Below are 14,401 nucleotides of genomic sequence, written 5' to 3'. Positions count from 1 at the left end.
CTCCCCCTACTTCCTGACCCCACCAAACTGCTTTCTGTCTCTATGTATTTACATATTCTGGATGTTTCAAATGAATGGAATCATGCAATATGGAACTTTTTGTGTCTTGTCTCTTTCACTTAGCACAATGTTAAACAGTACTTAATTTCTTCTCTGAATGAACAATATTCCATTCTATGTCCATCCATTCATTGACATGTGCATTGTTTCCATGCTGACATTTTGGCTTGTGAATAGTGGTGCCGTGAGCATCAACATACAAGCATTTCTTAGACGTACAAAGCATTTCAATGCTTTGGGCTGTATTGCCACAAGTCGATTTGCTGGAATCGTATGGTAATTCTACATTTAGCTTTTTGAGGAATCACCAACTATTTTTGATAGCAGCAGAACCATTTTACATTTCCACCAGCAGTACACAAGCGTTCCTATTTTCCTGCCTACTTGCCGACACCTGTTATTTTCCATTCTTTTGATTATAGCTATCTTAGTGAGTGTTTCACCTGAAAGTTTTACTTTACAATCTTTTATCTCGTATTCTATAAATGCCATCATTTCTTGAGAGCAAAAAGTAAGTATATGCAAAGTCATGTTTCCTGTGGTAGTTTCCTTCAAAGTATTTTCTTCTTAGGGCTGTTTAGAATCTTTAAAGTGATTGTTTCCACAGATACTTCTGACGATTTTTTTTAGTTACTCATTTATACTCAAGCATAGTATCTGAGGGGGGGGGAATCCTGTTTTGTGTACTACTATTGTAATTATATTTTGAAATATAATTAATTCCAGAGTTAGCCAATGCAAATGATTTATTCAGAAAATTAATAGACTGAGGAAACTGGGGACAGAATATGTGCTATAGGCTGTCCCAAAGGGACAATTCATACATAAACAGTTGAGTCAATTTCAAGAATTATGTTCATATATCAATATAATGTTTTCTTCTGATCAGCGCCCTCAAAAGGTATGCAATGACATTGATATTAACTGCTGAATGTCCTATATGGCGTATGGGAGACTCACTATTGGGGGCAAACCTGGCCCCTAGAGCCTGCCTGGTTTCTGTATTTGCAGATGCTCTTGTACTCTTTGTGTAATTAGTTATGATTACTTGGGATCTGCAGCAGCAGAAGGCAAACCATGTACCTCTGCCCCTACTGTTAGCTCTATTCTTGGCATCTTTTTCTGAGTTTAAATTCCTATAACGTTAACATACAGTGCTATATTAGTTTCAGGTGTACAATAGAGTGATCCAACAATTTCTTACAGTACTCAGTGCTCAACATGGTAAGTGTACTCTTAATCCCCTTCACCTGTTTCACTGAACCTCCTCTACCTGCCACCTCCCCTCGGGTAACCATCAATTTGTTCTCTATAGTTAAGACCCTGTTTTTTGGTTTATCATTTTTTTCTTTGTTTATTTTGTTTCTTAAATTCCACATATGAGTGAAATAATATGGTATTTGTCTTTCTCTAACTTATTTCACTTGGCATTATACTCTGTAGATTGATCCATGTTGTTACAAATGGCAAGATTTCACTCTTTTTGATGACTGAGTAATAATCCATTATATATAGATAGATAGATAGATAGATAGATAGATAGATGATAGATAGATATGGATATAGATATATAGATAGATAGATATAGATATATATATAGATAGATATAGATAGATATAGATATAGATATATAGATATATAGATATATAGATATAGATAGATAGGTATAGATAGATATAGATATAGATATATAGATATATAGATATATAGATATAGATAGATAGGTATAGATAGATATACATATATATACATATACATATATATATATACATACACATCACTCTTCTTCATTTATTCATCATCTATCAATGGACACTTGGATTGCTTCTATTATTTGGCTATTGTAAATAATGCTGCAATAAACATGTTTTCATAACCTTTGGGTAAATACTCAGTAGTGGAATTACTGGATCACATGGTAATTCCAATCTTAATTTTTTGAGGAACCTCCATACTGTTTTCCACAGTGGCTGTACCAGTTTGTGTTCCCACTAACGGTGCACCAGTGTTTCTTTTTCTCCACATACTCACTCACATTTGTTGTTTCTTGTGTTTCTGATTTTAGACTGTCTTAAAAAAAAACAATGTTTACTTATTTTTTGAGAGAGACAGAGAGAGAGAGAGAGAGAGAGAGCACAAGCAGGGAAGGGGCAGAGAGAGAGGGACACACGGAATCCAAAGCAGGTTCCAGGCTCTGAGCTGTCAGCACAGAACCCGATGCGGGGCTCAAACTCACAAACCATAAATCATGACTTGATCCAAAGTCGGATGCTGAACTGACTGAGGCACCAACGTGCCCCTGATTTTAGCCTTTTTGATAGATGTGAGGCAACATTTCATTGTGGTTTTGATTTGCGTTTTACTGATGATGAGTGATGTTGAGCATCTTGTCATATGTCTGGTGACAACCTATCTTCTTTGGAGAAATGTCTGTTCATGTCTTCTGCCCATGTTTTAATTGGATTATTTGGTTTTGGGGTGTTGGGTTGTATAAGTTCTTTATATATTTGGGGTATAACCCTTTATCATATTTGTTTTAATGGCTTTATAGCATATGTATGAGAATTGAGGGAGGATAATGTATGTGCAATATGTAGGATAGTGCCTGGCACATTGTACATTCTAAATATCAGTAATAATACTAATGCTCTAATCACTACAGTGTGATAAAATAAATAGCCTATGGTTAATATTATCTATATTCCAAATTTAAATGTAGCACATTGGTTATCACAATATAGGGTTTTAAAAATTAATACAGTACAAAATAACATACACAAATGTGTGTGTGTGTGTTTATGTTTATGGCTGCCATGATAGGGATAAAAGTGTGGAGCATTAAGTGGCCTTTAGTTTCCACATTCCCCTGTTGATTCACAACTTGTTATTTTCCTAACCTGATCTAGATGGCTTAGAACTGGGAAAGTTTTTAAAAGCGGACAGGTAAGAGGACTGTGAGCAGTTGCAGTTTTAGAGTTTTGCACAATGTACTTCATCAATCTGTTGGGGACAGTTGCAGAAGGAAGGTGATGAGAGTGGTTAGAATCCACGTAGGAAGGCTGTGTACGTTAGGGACAAGAGCACTAGATTGGCAATCAGGAGGCTCTGGAATGAATCCCAAATGTGCCACTTTATAAATCACAAATTTTAGCAATTATAAGCATTTTAAGCTCTAACTTTCTCACTTTGACTTACGGGAAAAAATGCTCACTTTACAATATTGTTAAACAAAAAACAAATTTAAAATATGAGACATTTATAAGGACACACATGTTTTTCGGTAGTCAACAAATGTTGGGTCCATTTTTTAATATCAAAATAGGTAAACAAGTGCCTGGCCTTAGTCGTTAGGTATCCTGTTTTACTTCAATGTTATAAATAACACCTATAATAAATCACGCTTGTTTAAAGACCAATGTCAGTTACTTATACTAACGTAAAATACCTACTCCTTAAAAAAACATTGAATTTTCCCCCCACTTTCTGTAATACTAACCAGCAGTTTAGATGGAGGTTTTTGATTATTGATTTAATCTTCTCATTCATTATTGAGATGTATTTCTTCATGATTCAGTCTTGGTAGGTTTTAAAAGAATAAGATACTTAGGAATAAACTTAACTAAAGATATTTGTATACCAAACACTTCAAAATAAGTATTAAAAAAACAAATACACAAATATATTCAAATATACCCCATGTTCATGGATTGGAATACTTACTATTGTTAAAATGTCCATACTATTCAAATGAAATTACAGATTCAATGCTCTATACATCAAAATCCCAATGGCTTATTTTTTACTCTTGAATAATATAGAAAAAACTCCTAAAATTTATATGGAATCCCAAAAGACCCGGAATAGCCAAAGCAATCTTAAGAAAGAAGAACAAAACTAGAGACGTTCGATTTCCTGATTTCAGAACATATCACAACACTACAATAATTTAAAAATATATGATCAATTCATCTTTGATAAGCATGTCAAGAACACATAGTGGGGAAAGGACAATTTCTTCAACAAATGGTGAAGCATTCAAGGATGCAAAAGAATGAAGTTGGACCCTTGACTTACATTATACACAAAAATCTGCTGAAAAAAGATTTAAATGTAAGACTTGAAGCTCTAAAACTTCTAGAAGAAATCACCAGGAAAGTTTCTTGACACTGGCCTTGGCAATGATTTCTTGGATATGACATCAGAAGCACAGGCAATAATAGTAAAAATAGATAAGTGAGACTACTTCAAACTAAAAACTTTTGCACGATAAATGGAACAAGCAACAGAATGAAAAGGCAACCCACACAACGGGAGAAAATGTTTGCAAACCATTTATCTGATAAGGGCTTAATACTTATAATATATAGAAGCACCTACAATGCAATAACAAAAAAAGAAAATCCAAAATCCTAATTATAAAATGGGCCGTGGACATGATAGATATTTCTAAAAAAAAGACACACAAATGGCTGACAAGTGTATGAAAAGACACTCAACCTCACTCAGGGAAATGCAAATCAAAGCTACAATGAAATAGCATCACACACCTATTAGATGGCTATTATCAAAAAATGAAAGATAATAAATGTTAGTCAAGTTGTTCAGAAATTTGAATACTTGTACGTCATTGGTGAGAAAGTAACATGGTGCAGCCATTATGGAAAATAGCGTGGAGTTTCCTCAGAAAATGAAAGATAGAACTGCCATATGATCCAACAATCCCACTCCTAGGTATTTATCCAAAAGAATTGAAATCAGGATCTCAAGGTGGTAGCTGCACTTCCTTATTCACTACAGCATTGTTCACAACAACCAAGATGTGGAAACAACACAGACGAGCGGATTAAAAAAAAATGTGATATATACATACAGTGCAATATTATTTAGCCTTAAAAATAGGAAAATTCTTTCATTTCAGAAACATGGGTGAATTTGGAGGACATTATGCTAAGTGAAACAAGCCTGTATTAGGACAAATACTGCATGATTTCACTTTTACGAGCTACCTAATATGGCCACATTCATAGAATTAGAGAACAGAACGGTGGTTGCCAGTGATTGGGACAAGGGGAAATGGAGAGTTGTGTTCATGGGTATAAAGTTTCAGTTATGCAGTTTAAATAAGTTCTAGAGATCTGCTATACATGTGCCTTTAGCTAACAACATGGTATTGTGTGCTAAAAATGTAAGAGGTTAGATCTCATGTTAAATGCTCTGTATCTCAAACACATACACATAAGGGACATAAGGAAACATTTAGAGATAAATAAATAGAGGTGAAAGCTATATTATCTTGATTATGATGATGATTTCATGGATATACACATATGTCCAAATTCATCAAACTATATTCATTAACCATGTGCAGTGTTTTGTTTTGTTTTGTTTGTATATCAATTACACCTCAATAAAAGTATTTGAAAAATCTGAACAAATGAAACTTTGGTGACAAGATAAAATCACAAGTTTAAAATCTTCCGATTTTGTAAATAGCACAAGGAAAACAAGGTAAGACCAATTTACTGGCAGTGAAACAGACACACTCCTGGCTATTATACTTTAAGAAAAAGAATGTGAAATTTAACATACAGGAGTGGTTACAGTTTTAGGTTTGTAACATTGCTCTTACTTTCTATACTTCAGGTTGCAAGCTAAGTTGTGTAGAAAAAAAATCATATAAAGTAATGATTATTTTAAGAACAGTGTTATCATTACTATCATTTGTGGTTTTTAACCTCAAATAGCATTAGAGATCTATAAATCTTGAAGCCAAACTTCACTCAAAAGCGTTTCTAAACAAAAGTTGAGGTCTAGGCAGTTGTTTTTTTTTTTTTTTTTTTTCTGTGTTTTTTTCTTTTTTTTTAACGACTTTAACAACTACTTAAAAACAAATTTTGACCACTAATCCAGTTTTTAAGGTTCTATTTCAGTTCCACAGATGGCCTTAACAACTACCAGAATATACTGAATCCAATTATACAGTAGTTGTTAATGTTAAAGGAATGTGATCTTTTTACCAAACCAATAGATTGCAATACCTTGATACCTGTTCCTTTGGTCAAAAAATACCTATATTAAGAAACTGCCAATGTATAATAGAAATTAATACAATATCTATTAGTTCCATTTATTATTTAAAACGTGCCTGTTTCTCATTGTTTTGATGTTATTTCGTGGGTTTCGGTGACACAAAATGTAGCGAAGCATGCAATGGATTAAAAACATAAAAGCACATGAGAATAAATGTTCAGCAGTTTCGATTTTGATTCCAGGCCTAAATTTTAGTAAGGGCACATTATTGAAATAGCCACTAGCTAGATTAATTATTTAGAATAACAGAATTCAAAATTGTCCCCAAAATAAATCAACCCACCTATGCAAATATAAATCCCTTGAGATAATCCCTCTATGTGCTGTTTCTTTGTGTCCCTTTCCTATGGTTACTTGTAATCTACTTGGGAAGATAAATTTATAGTATAAAACACTCTGAAGCAGACACAAAGTACTCCAAAGAATATACAAAGTGTTCCAAGTGTTGGTTAATATTAAAGAAATAGTAGCCTTTATTATTATAGAGACAAATACTGAAGCTGAATAACATCTGAGGTTTTAATTTTAATCACAATCATTTACTTCTATTATAGATTTTTCTACCGAAAACCATTAAACTTGTTATTTTGGCGATTAAATTGCCCTAATGTTGTTCAGTTCTCAGAACATCTGAAATCTCACACTTTAACAAGTATTGAGGTGATCTTGAGTGCATGGTACATTACTTGGTCTCTTGATTTTAGCAGAGAGAACCAGAAGACGCCATTGCTGATTAAAGGCTAAGTACTGTTTCAGGTACAAAATTACATGTCCGAATTGATGGTGTTTAGGTCGTTATTTTGTTTTAGAATCACACACAACAGCATAAAACTATATTTTGTCTCCGACAAAATGTTACCCCCACACGCAAATACACATTCTGTACACACCCCACAAAACATCCAACTTATCACTGGGGAAATGATTTTTTCATGCCAAGAGAAAATAATAAATCAAAATCTTCAGGTTTATCTGGATTGCCATTTTATCAAAAGTAAATTGTAATTCAGATTATGATAGGGAAAAGATAGGATAAAATAAGCGGAGTGGGAAAGGTTAGAACTTGAGATGCCTGCATAGGAAAAAACACATATTTTGGAACAATGCTTGGAGCATCTGACCACAGCAAACCCCCTTGGGAGTAAGGTTCCCTTAAAGATGTAACAGACACCACCAATCCCCCTCAGGTTCCCCTCAGGAATTTGACAATCAAAATACCTAACTAAAATAAGTAAACCATAAAACTTATGTTATGAGGGACAATATGACCATAGTCTGACTTCTCACACAATGAAGTCAAGTCAATCAGGAATATGCAACCCAGCACCTAGAGTTATCAAGCTAATAAGGGTAGGACCTGAGTAAAAACAAAGAGGAAGGGGGGAGGGGGCTGACCAGAACCTTCTAAAACAAAGACCCTTGCCTCTGGTCGGGAGTATTCGCCTTGAAATGCCTTCTCTCTGCAAAGGGAGCTTTCATACTAATCTTACTATCTAATCTTATACTCTAATAAACTTTTGCCTGCTGCTCATTTTATTCTATATCCATCTCTTCATTCTTTGAAGCAACGAGACAACGAACCCCTAGTGTTGAACTAAAGAATCCTACAATAAAATCACCTGTAGCTGAGGTCTTCTAGTGCATATAGACATATAGAACTATACTGTACTATTAGTATATTACTATTACTATATACACTATACATAAACATATGTAACTATACTATACTATTAGTATATACTGTTAGTATATTACTATTACTATATACCATTACTATATATACTACACATAAACATATATAAATATACTGTACTATTACTATATATATATCCTTATATATTACTGAAATGTGGAGAGTGATTGTACTTAAAGGAACTATAAAGACTGCTTTGTACTTAATAATCAAAGTGTTCAAAAGTTGTTTACTTTAAAAAGCATGTCAAAATATTCTGAAATTAGTGTTCAAACTCAGAAGACTAAAATGGTAAATTTTTTAAAATCTGTAAAATATGACCTGTTAACATTCTAGTTTTAATTTGACTACAGAATGATAAGGATTTTTTGGTAGGATGATAGTTCATGTGTCTAAATGGTCAGGACACAGAAGAAACATAACTTCTAACAAATAAGCAAATAAGTACTAAATTCCAAATAGAAAAAATCTTAAGTACTGCAGGTGTAAATTTTAATACATTAATTGTCTAGTCTCTCATATAGATTTGTGTTGATTTAAAAATGTGAGACTCAGGGCGCCTCAGTGGCTCAAGTCAGTTAAGCATCTGACTCGTCATGATCTCACGGTTTGGGATTCTCTTGGAATGTTCTCTCTCTCTCTCAAAACAAATAAATAAACTTTAAAAAAAGTGTGACTCAATAAAGTTATGATTTACATATCTTCTGCGTTATCAATTTAATTTTTCTTTTATCACACCTGATTATAAAGGAAAAATTAGATTTCAAATAATCAAATATATAATTTGCCTATAATTTTGCAGAATACAAAATTGTTTTATTGTGCTGCATTTTTCTATAAGCACTGTTAAGTTTGTCATTTTGTTTCATTGGCTTTATTTCATAATTTTTGTCAACACATAATCATGTTTTCATAAAGGACAATTTAAATACAAGACTTTTTTGTTTTAAATTCTAAATATCCTAATATATTCAAGTGATTATTTCTTGGGAATCTATATTTGAACAGGAATTATAGGAGAGAGAATTGCCCTGTTATCTTCTTCCTTTTATAATTATTATAAATTCTAAATTTTTGCCACTCTGGATAAGGAATAAAGACAGCAATTGTTTAGGCCAACTAAAAAGCATATAATATTTAGATGGGAAATTAAAAGCCTATATTATGTATCTAAACCAAGTATACCTCAAAAATGAATTACAATGTAAACATGACTGAATAGAAACTGAAGTAAAATAATTGATATTAAAAACAAAAGACGTTTTCTATAGTTACTTGAAATATATTATCATTTTCAAATTTTGAAAATTGTCACCAAAAAATTAGAGATCGCTAAAGTTTTTGAAAATATTATTGGGGTATATATCCCCCTGTAAAAATACCTACTGTTTCTTAGATTGCTTATGCATTAAAAATTTAGGATGTCAGGGTGCCTGGGTGGCTCAGTCGGTTAAGCGTCCGACTTCAGCTCAGGTCACGATCTCGTGGTCCGTGAGTTCGAGCCCCGCGTCGGGCTCTGGGCTGATGGCTCAGAGCCTGGAGCCTGCTTCCGATTCTGTGTCTCCCTCTCTCTCTGCCCCTCCCCCATTCATGCTCTGTCTCTCTGTCTCAAAAATAAATAAACGTTAAAAAAAATTTTAAAAAATTTTAGGATGTCAATGTCAATAAGAAAAAGAACAACAACAACCCATTATAAGCAATGAAGTTGCTTACAGAAAGATGGGTGACAAGAATTTATCGCTAATTTTCTACAAAGCATAAAATAAGTATTTGGATAAATGGGTTGGGACAGAGGAATTTAAAGCAAACAAAAACATTCTTAGTATTTAATAATTATATGTAATCTTTTTCACATGTCTATAATTTAAGTAATTTATAAAGGATAATAAAACAAATACACATAAATTCACCCACAGTTTAAGTAGTAGATCATGATTGATTTACCTATGTGCTTCTTCCCAACCCATCTTCCTGAAACACCTCAAAACTATCACATACCTGGGGTGACTGGGTGGCTTAGTCAGTTAAGCATCTGATCTTGATTTCGGCTTAGGTCATGATCTCATGGTTCATGAGTTCGAGCCCCACATCAGGCTCTGCACTGTCAGCAAGGAGCCTGCTTGGGATTCTCTCTCTCCTTTTCTCTGTCCCACTACCTCACTCTCTCTCTCTTTCAAAATTAAAAAACTTAAAGAAAAAAGAAAACTTAAAAAAAAAAAAGAAAAAACTGTCACATACCTGAACAGTAATGTGTTTATCAGCTTTATGTTTTGTTGGGCTAGTTCTATACACATGCACACACATCTGAATAATATTAATTTAGTCCTGATTGTTTTTGAGCTCTGAAGGGATATCCTAAAATGTAATCATCTTTATATGAATGTTTTCTCCCTTGCATTACCTTTCTCAGCTCTGTCCCATGTTGTCACTGATGATGCAGTTCAATACAGTTTCACTCTTGCAGAATATCCTGCTGTGTGACTCTTCTAAAATTAATTAATTAACAAAATCATTGGCTTTTATGAAAATAGCTGCTATAAGCTCTCTTGCATATGTTGTCTGCTAAATACAGGCAAGAGTTTCTTTAAGATACACATTTAGGTGAGGAACTGCTAACTCGTGGTGTATCTGAAGCTTTAAATATAATTGCAAATTGTTTTTGCAAGACAGTCATCTGATTTATATTCCACAAGCCTTGTGTGTACTTATGTAACTCCACAACCTCCCAAAACTTGGTATGGTCTAAATCAGTGCAAAATGCTACCACATACTGGTGTTAATTTACAGATCCTTGGTTATTCATCCTCAGCTTAACTGGGAAAATAGTTAACACTGTTAACTAATTGGATCCAGTTAACATTTTAAATTATCTTCAAAAAATTTTTTTAAAGATTTTACAAGTATTTTTCCAACAGTAACAAGCAACTGTATTAGAATTTTTAATAGAAATTTAAACAAAGCACAACCAAATTTTTGATCCATGTTTTACTGGTTTTGAAGGCCAACTTCGTATGACTGCAAATAATTGCTATGAATGATTAGCCCAATATATATATTTTTAATTTCTACATCATCTATCTCCTTTCAATAACCTTTTTGTACACTCCTGCCTGCAACATTTGTCTACTTACAAACTGCACCACATCAATTTTGGTACATAGACATCATAGAAAGTGAAAGTATTTTACATCTTTAGCAAAATGGAATGATCTAAGTTCTTGTCCCAAAAGTTAACCGATATAGTCCTTGCTGTTCAATGACTGACTGTGTGAGATGCCTTCTTTCCCTTTGTTTTTATAAATAGTTGTTTACTGATTAATGCTTGTTTATTTGAATAAAATCCACTTAGGTTATTATTAACTGAAGACGCAGATTTTGTTTACAAAGTCAAGTTCACCATCATCATTAGCATCTAGTTTGCTACTATTCGTCTCTTTCCATTCATTTTCTGATTCATTTCATAATTTTTAAAAATTCTTCCTCCATTAATTTTCTTCTTATTGTCCATGTGGGATGAAAACAAAAAATACATAAATAAAAATTCTCAACAGTGTCCAATGAAAGCTAAAATAAAATAAATAACTAAAAAAGACTACAAACATAAACTCTCAATTTTTCTGTCAAGATGGTGCAATACTGTGAACAACACAATAAGAAAACTAAAAGTTGATATAATAGCAATAATTAGTTTCACTTCTATACTATCTGTTTCTGTGTTTCCATCGTTCTTCCATTTGCTGTTTATAAAGTCATTTATTGTGTAAGTTGGGAATAATGATGAGTAATGAAATTCCTAGGTCAATGAAAGAGCTAAATGTTTCAAGATACAGAAAAAATAAGATCTGAATCTACAGATCAATTTCAGGAAGACTAGTATCATTTTTTTTTTTTTAAACACCTACCCCTTGAGGGTTGTTTTTTTTTTAAGTTTATTTATTTTTGAGACAGAGAGAGACAGAGCATGAATGGGGGAGGGCCAGAGAGAGAGAGGGAGACACAGAATCAGAAACAGGCTCCGGGCTCTGAGCTGTCAACACAGAGCCCGACGCAGGGCTTGAACTCACTGATGGCGAGATCATGACCTGAGCCGAAGTCAGCCGCTTAACCGACAGAGCCACCCAGGCACCCCCAGTATCATTTTTATAAATGAGTTTTCCTGACTATAGTTTGTCTCTGATTTGTTGTTTTCTTAATGCTGTTCAGTGAAGTTTTATAAACTTCTCTGTAAAAGTCTCGCGTATCTATTGTTACATTCATCCTTAAGCAAGTTATTTTACTGTATTTGCATTGTAATTGTATCAACAATAAGTGATGTCTCTTTAAAAAGTCATGTTTTTAAGTATTTGTGGTCACAGTATAAACATTTCATTTTTATATATTGCTCTTAACAGAAATATACCTAACTAAACCCTTTTAATTTTTCTAAACATCCTCATGTGTTTTCTGTTGGTTTTTGTATCTCCTATATGTATGTTTTGGTTTTTATATTTTCAATCGTTATATTTCCGTACAATATTATATAGTACATATGGGTGTGTAAAGGAAAGCTACTAATGATTCAATATTACAAGCAGAACATTGACTGGAGGATTATAGTAGATAAGAAAATTCCCTACTCTCCCTAGTTGTTAAATAGCTTCTATCATTACAAGGTGTGCTTTTTCTTAAATTGCTCTCTCCACATCACTTGAGTTGATCATATTGTTTTTACCTCTAGTTTTATATATATATATATATATATATATATATATATATATATATGCGCTAATTGTTAACTGACTTGCATTCCTGTCATAAACATAATGTTGCTGTGATATATTACTTTTTTTTTTCTTGGCTCTACTTTTCCAGAAGGCAAAAATTACAGGATCACGCTAAAGCTTTCCCATTCTTCTCCTGCATTTGAGTCCCTGCCAAGGTGTAAGTGATGGTAGCTGACTTCCTTGCTACAGCAAGCTCTGAATAAATAACCTTTGCTTGTTCTCATTTAGTTGGTCTCCATTTATTTCTACAAACTACATATTTCCCTTTCAAAATCACTTGCATTGAACCTCACATTTTGATAAGAAGTGTTTTCATTAAAATTTAGCTCTAACTTTATTATTTTTGTTATGATTTCTTCTTTGATACTGGAGTTATTTGTGTTTATCTTAAATTCCCAAATTTACGGGTGTTTTTAATCCCTTTGGTTTTGATATCTATTGCTATTTAAGGCTTCTTACAAGTATCTGGAGAAATATAATTAAAAGCAAAATTTCCTCCCATCCCAGGAAATCTTTTTACCAAGATGGAAGAGAAAAAAATGTCAGTGTAATTATTGAATCAGCATTAAAGCAATCATGATGTTCATCATAGAAGTTCATTAAGAGATTGTAAAAACAGGAGTGCTTGGGTGGCTCAGTCAGTTAAGCATCCGACTTTGGCTCAGTTCATGATCTCACAGTTCATGGGTTTGAGTCCTATGTTGGGGTCTGTGCTGACAGCTCAGAGCCTGGAACCTGCTTTGGATTCTGTGTCTCCCTCCTCTCTCTCTCCTTCCCTCCCCTACTCGCACTCTGTCTCTCTCTCTCTCTCTCTCTCTCTCTCTCTCTCAAAAGTAAATTAACACTAAAAATTTAAAAAAATGAGAGAGATTACAAAGACAGAAAGCAAGGTGACTTCTTTATGCCAAGCAGACACAACTCATTACATATGGGTTCTCAAAATAAATAACTTACTAGTCCTCAAGTAAGAGGATTTTCCGTCACCGTTTGTCACCGTGTGACTCATCCTGGTTTACCTAGTAACTAAGAAGACCACCTGTGTTCGCTAATTGACTTTATCCAGAGGTGGATATCTTTATGACAGGAGGTGGTTTGGAATGAGGTCTAAGTTTGACTCCTACCTTCCCACAGACACTGGGAGGTAGATTCACTTTCTTCCCTGATAATTAACATCTCAAACAGATAGTTCCTGGGTCCTTGAGAAACGCTGAAAAGAGGTTTATTTAACTTTTCAAAAGACTTTATTTACACAACTATAATTTAAAAAAAAAATATTCTAAGAGAAAGGAAAGGGAAGTCTCCTCCCTTATTTTCAACAGGAGGAATAAGTCTCTTGTTTTTACCTGTATTTGCTCTTACATCATCAATGATTGACAGAAATTAATAGGAACCTCTTACCCTATTGTAATTTTCCATTTCTTTTTTGATGGTAGGTCTATTTATATTTCTTTTATTTGTGATTTTTCTTTTATGGTCACATCATCCTGGGGTAGTTATATCTTTCTGGTGAGTAAAATATTTTATAAAATGTATAGTAGTAACTTTGTCATTAAGGAGGCATTGTTTTTGAAAATCTATTTTATATGGTATATCTATTCCCACTCCTTTTCTATTATAACTTGCAATCTTTGTATGTTCCCAACATTATAACTTCAACTTTTCATGTTTACATGTATTGGAGTATCTCTTGAAGAAAAAATATATGGCTGAATTTTTTTAATGTAGAAATTTTAGTACCATTACTTTGGGATTACTAATATAACTGGACTTGGATTTGTTTCGATTTCTGCCTTCT

At 33.3% G+C, this 14,401-nt stretch overlaps 1 long non-coding RNA gene across 1 annotated transcript; it reads left to right on the top strand.

The window, feature by feature from the left end:
- The first annotated feature begins 416 nt into the window (after window positions 1-416).
- LOC132686495 (uncharacterized) lies at window positions 417-13,381 on the top strand. The gene is made up of 3 exons (XR_009613696.2): window positions 417-571; window positions 1,227-1,284; window positions 12,695-13,381. It is a non-coding gene; the product is annotated as an uncharacterized LOC132686495 (long non-coding RNA).
- The last annotated feature ends 1,020 nt before the right edge of the window (window positions 13,382-14,401 follow it).

Source organism: Panthera onca, chromosome F1, assembly GCF_046562875.1.
Source record: "Panthera onca isolate mPanOnc1 chromosome F1, mPanOnc1 haplotype 2, whole genome shotgun sequence".
Taxonomy (NCBI): Eukaryota; Metazoa; Chordata; class Mammalia; order Carnivora; family Felidae; genus Panthera; species Panthera onca.
The sequence above is the reverse complement of the archived record's forward strand: the minus strand, read 5'-3'. Positions and strand labels throughout refer to the sequence as shown.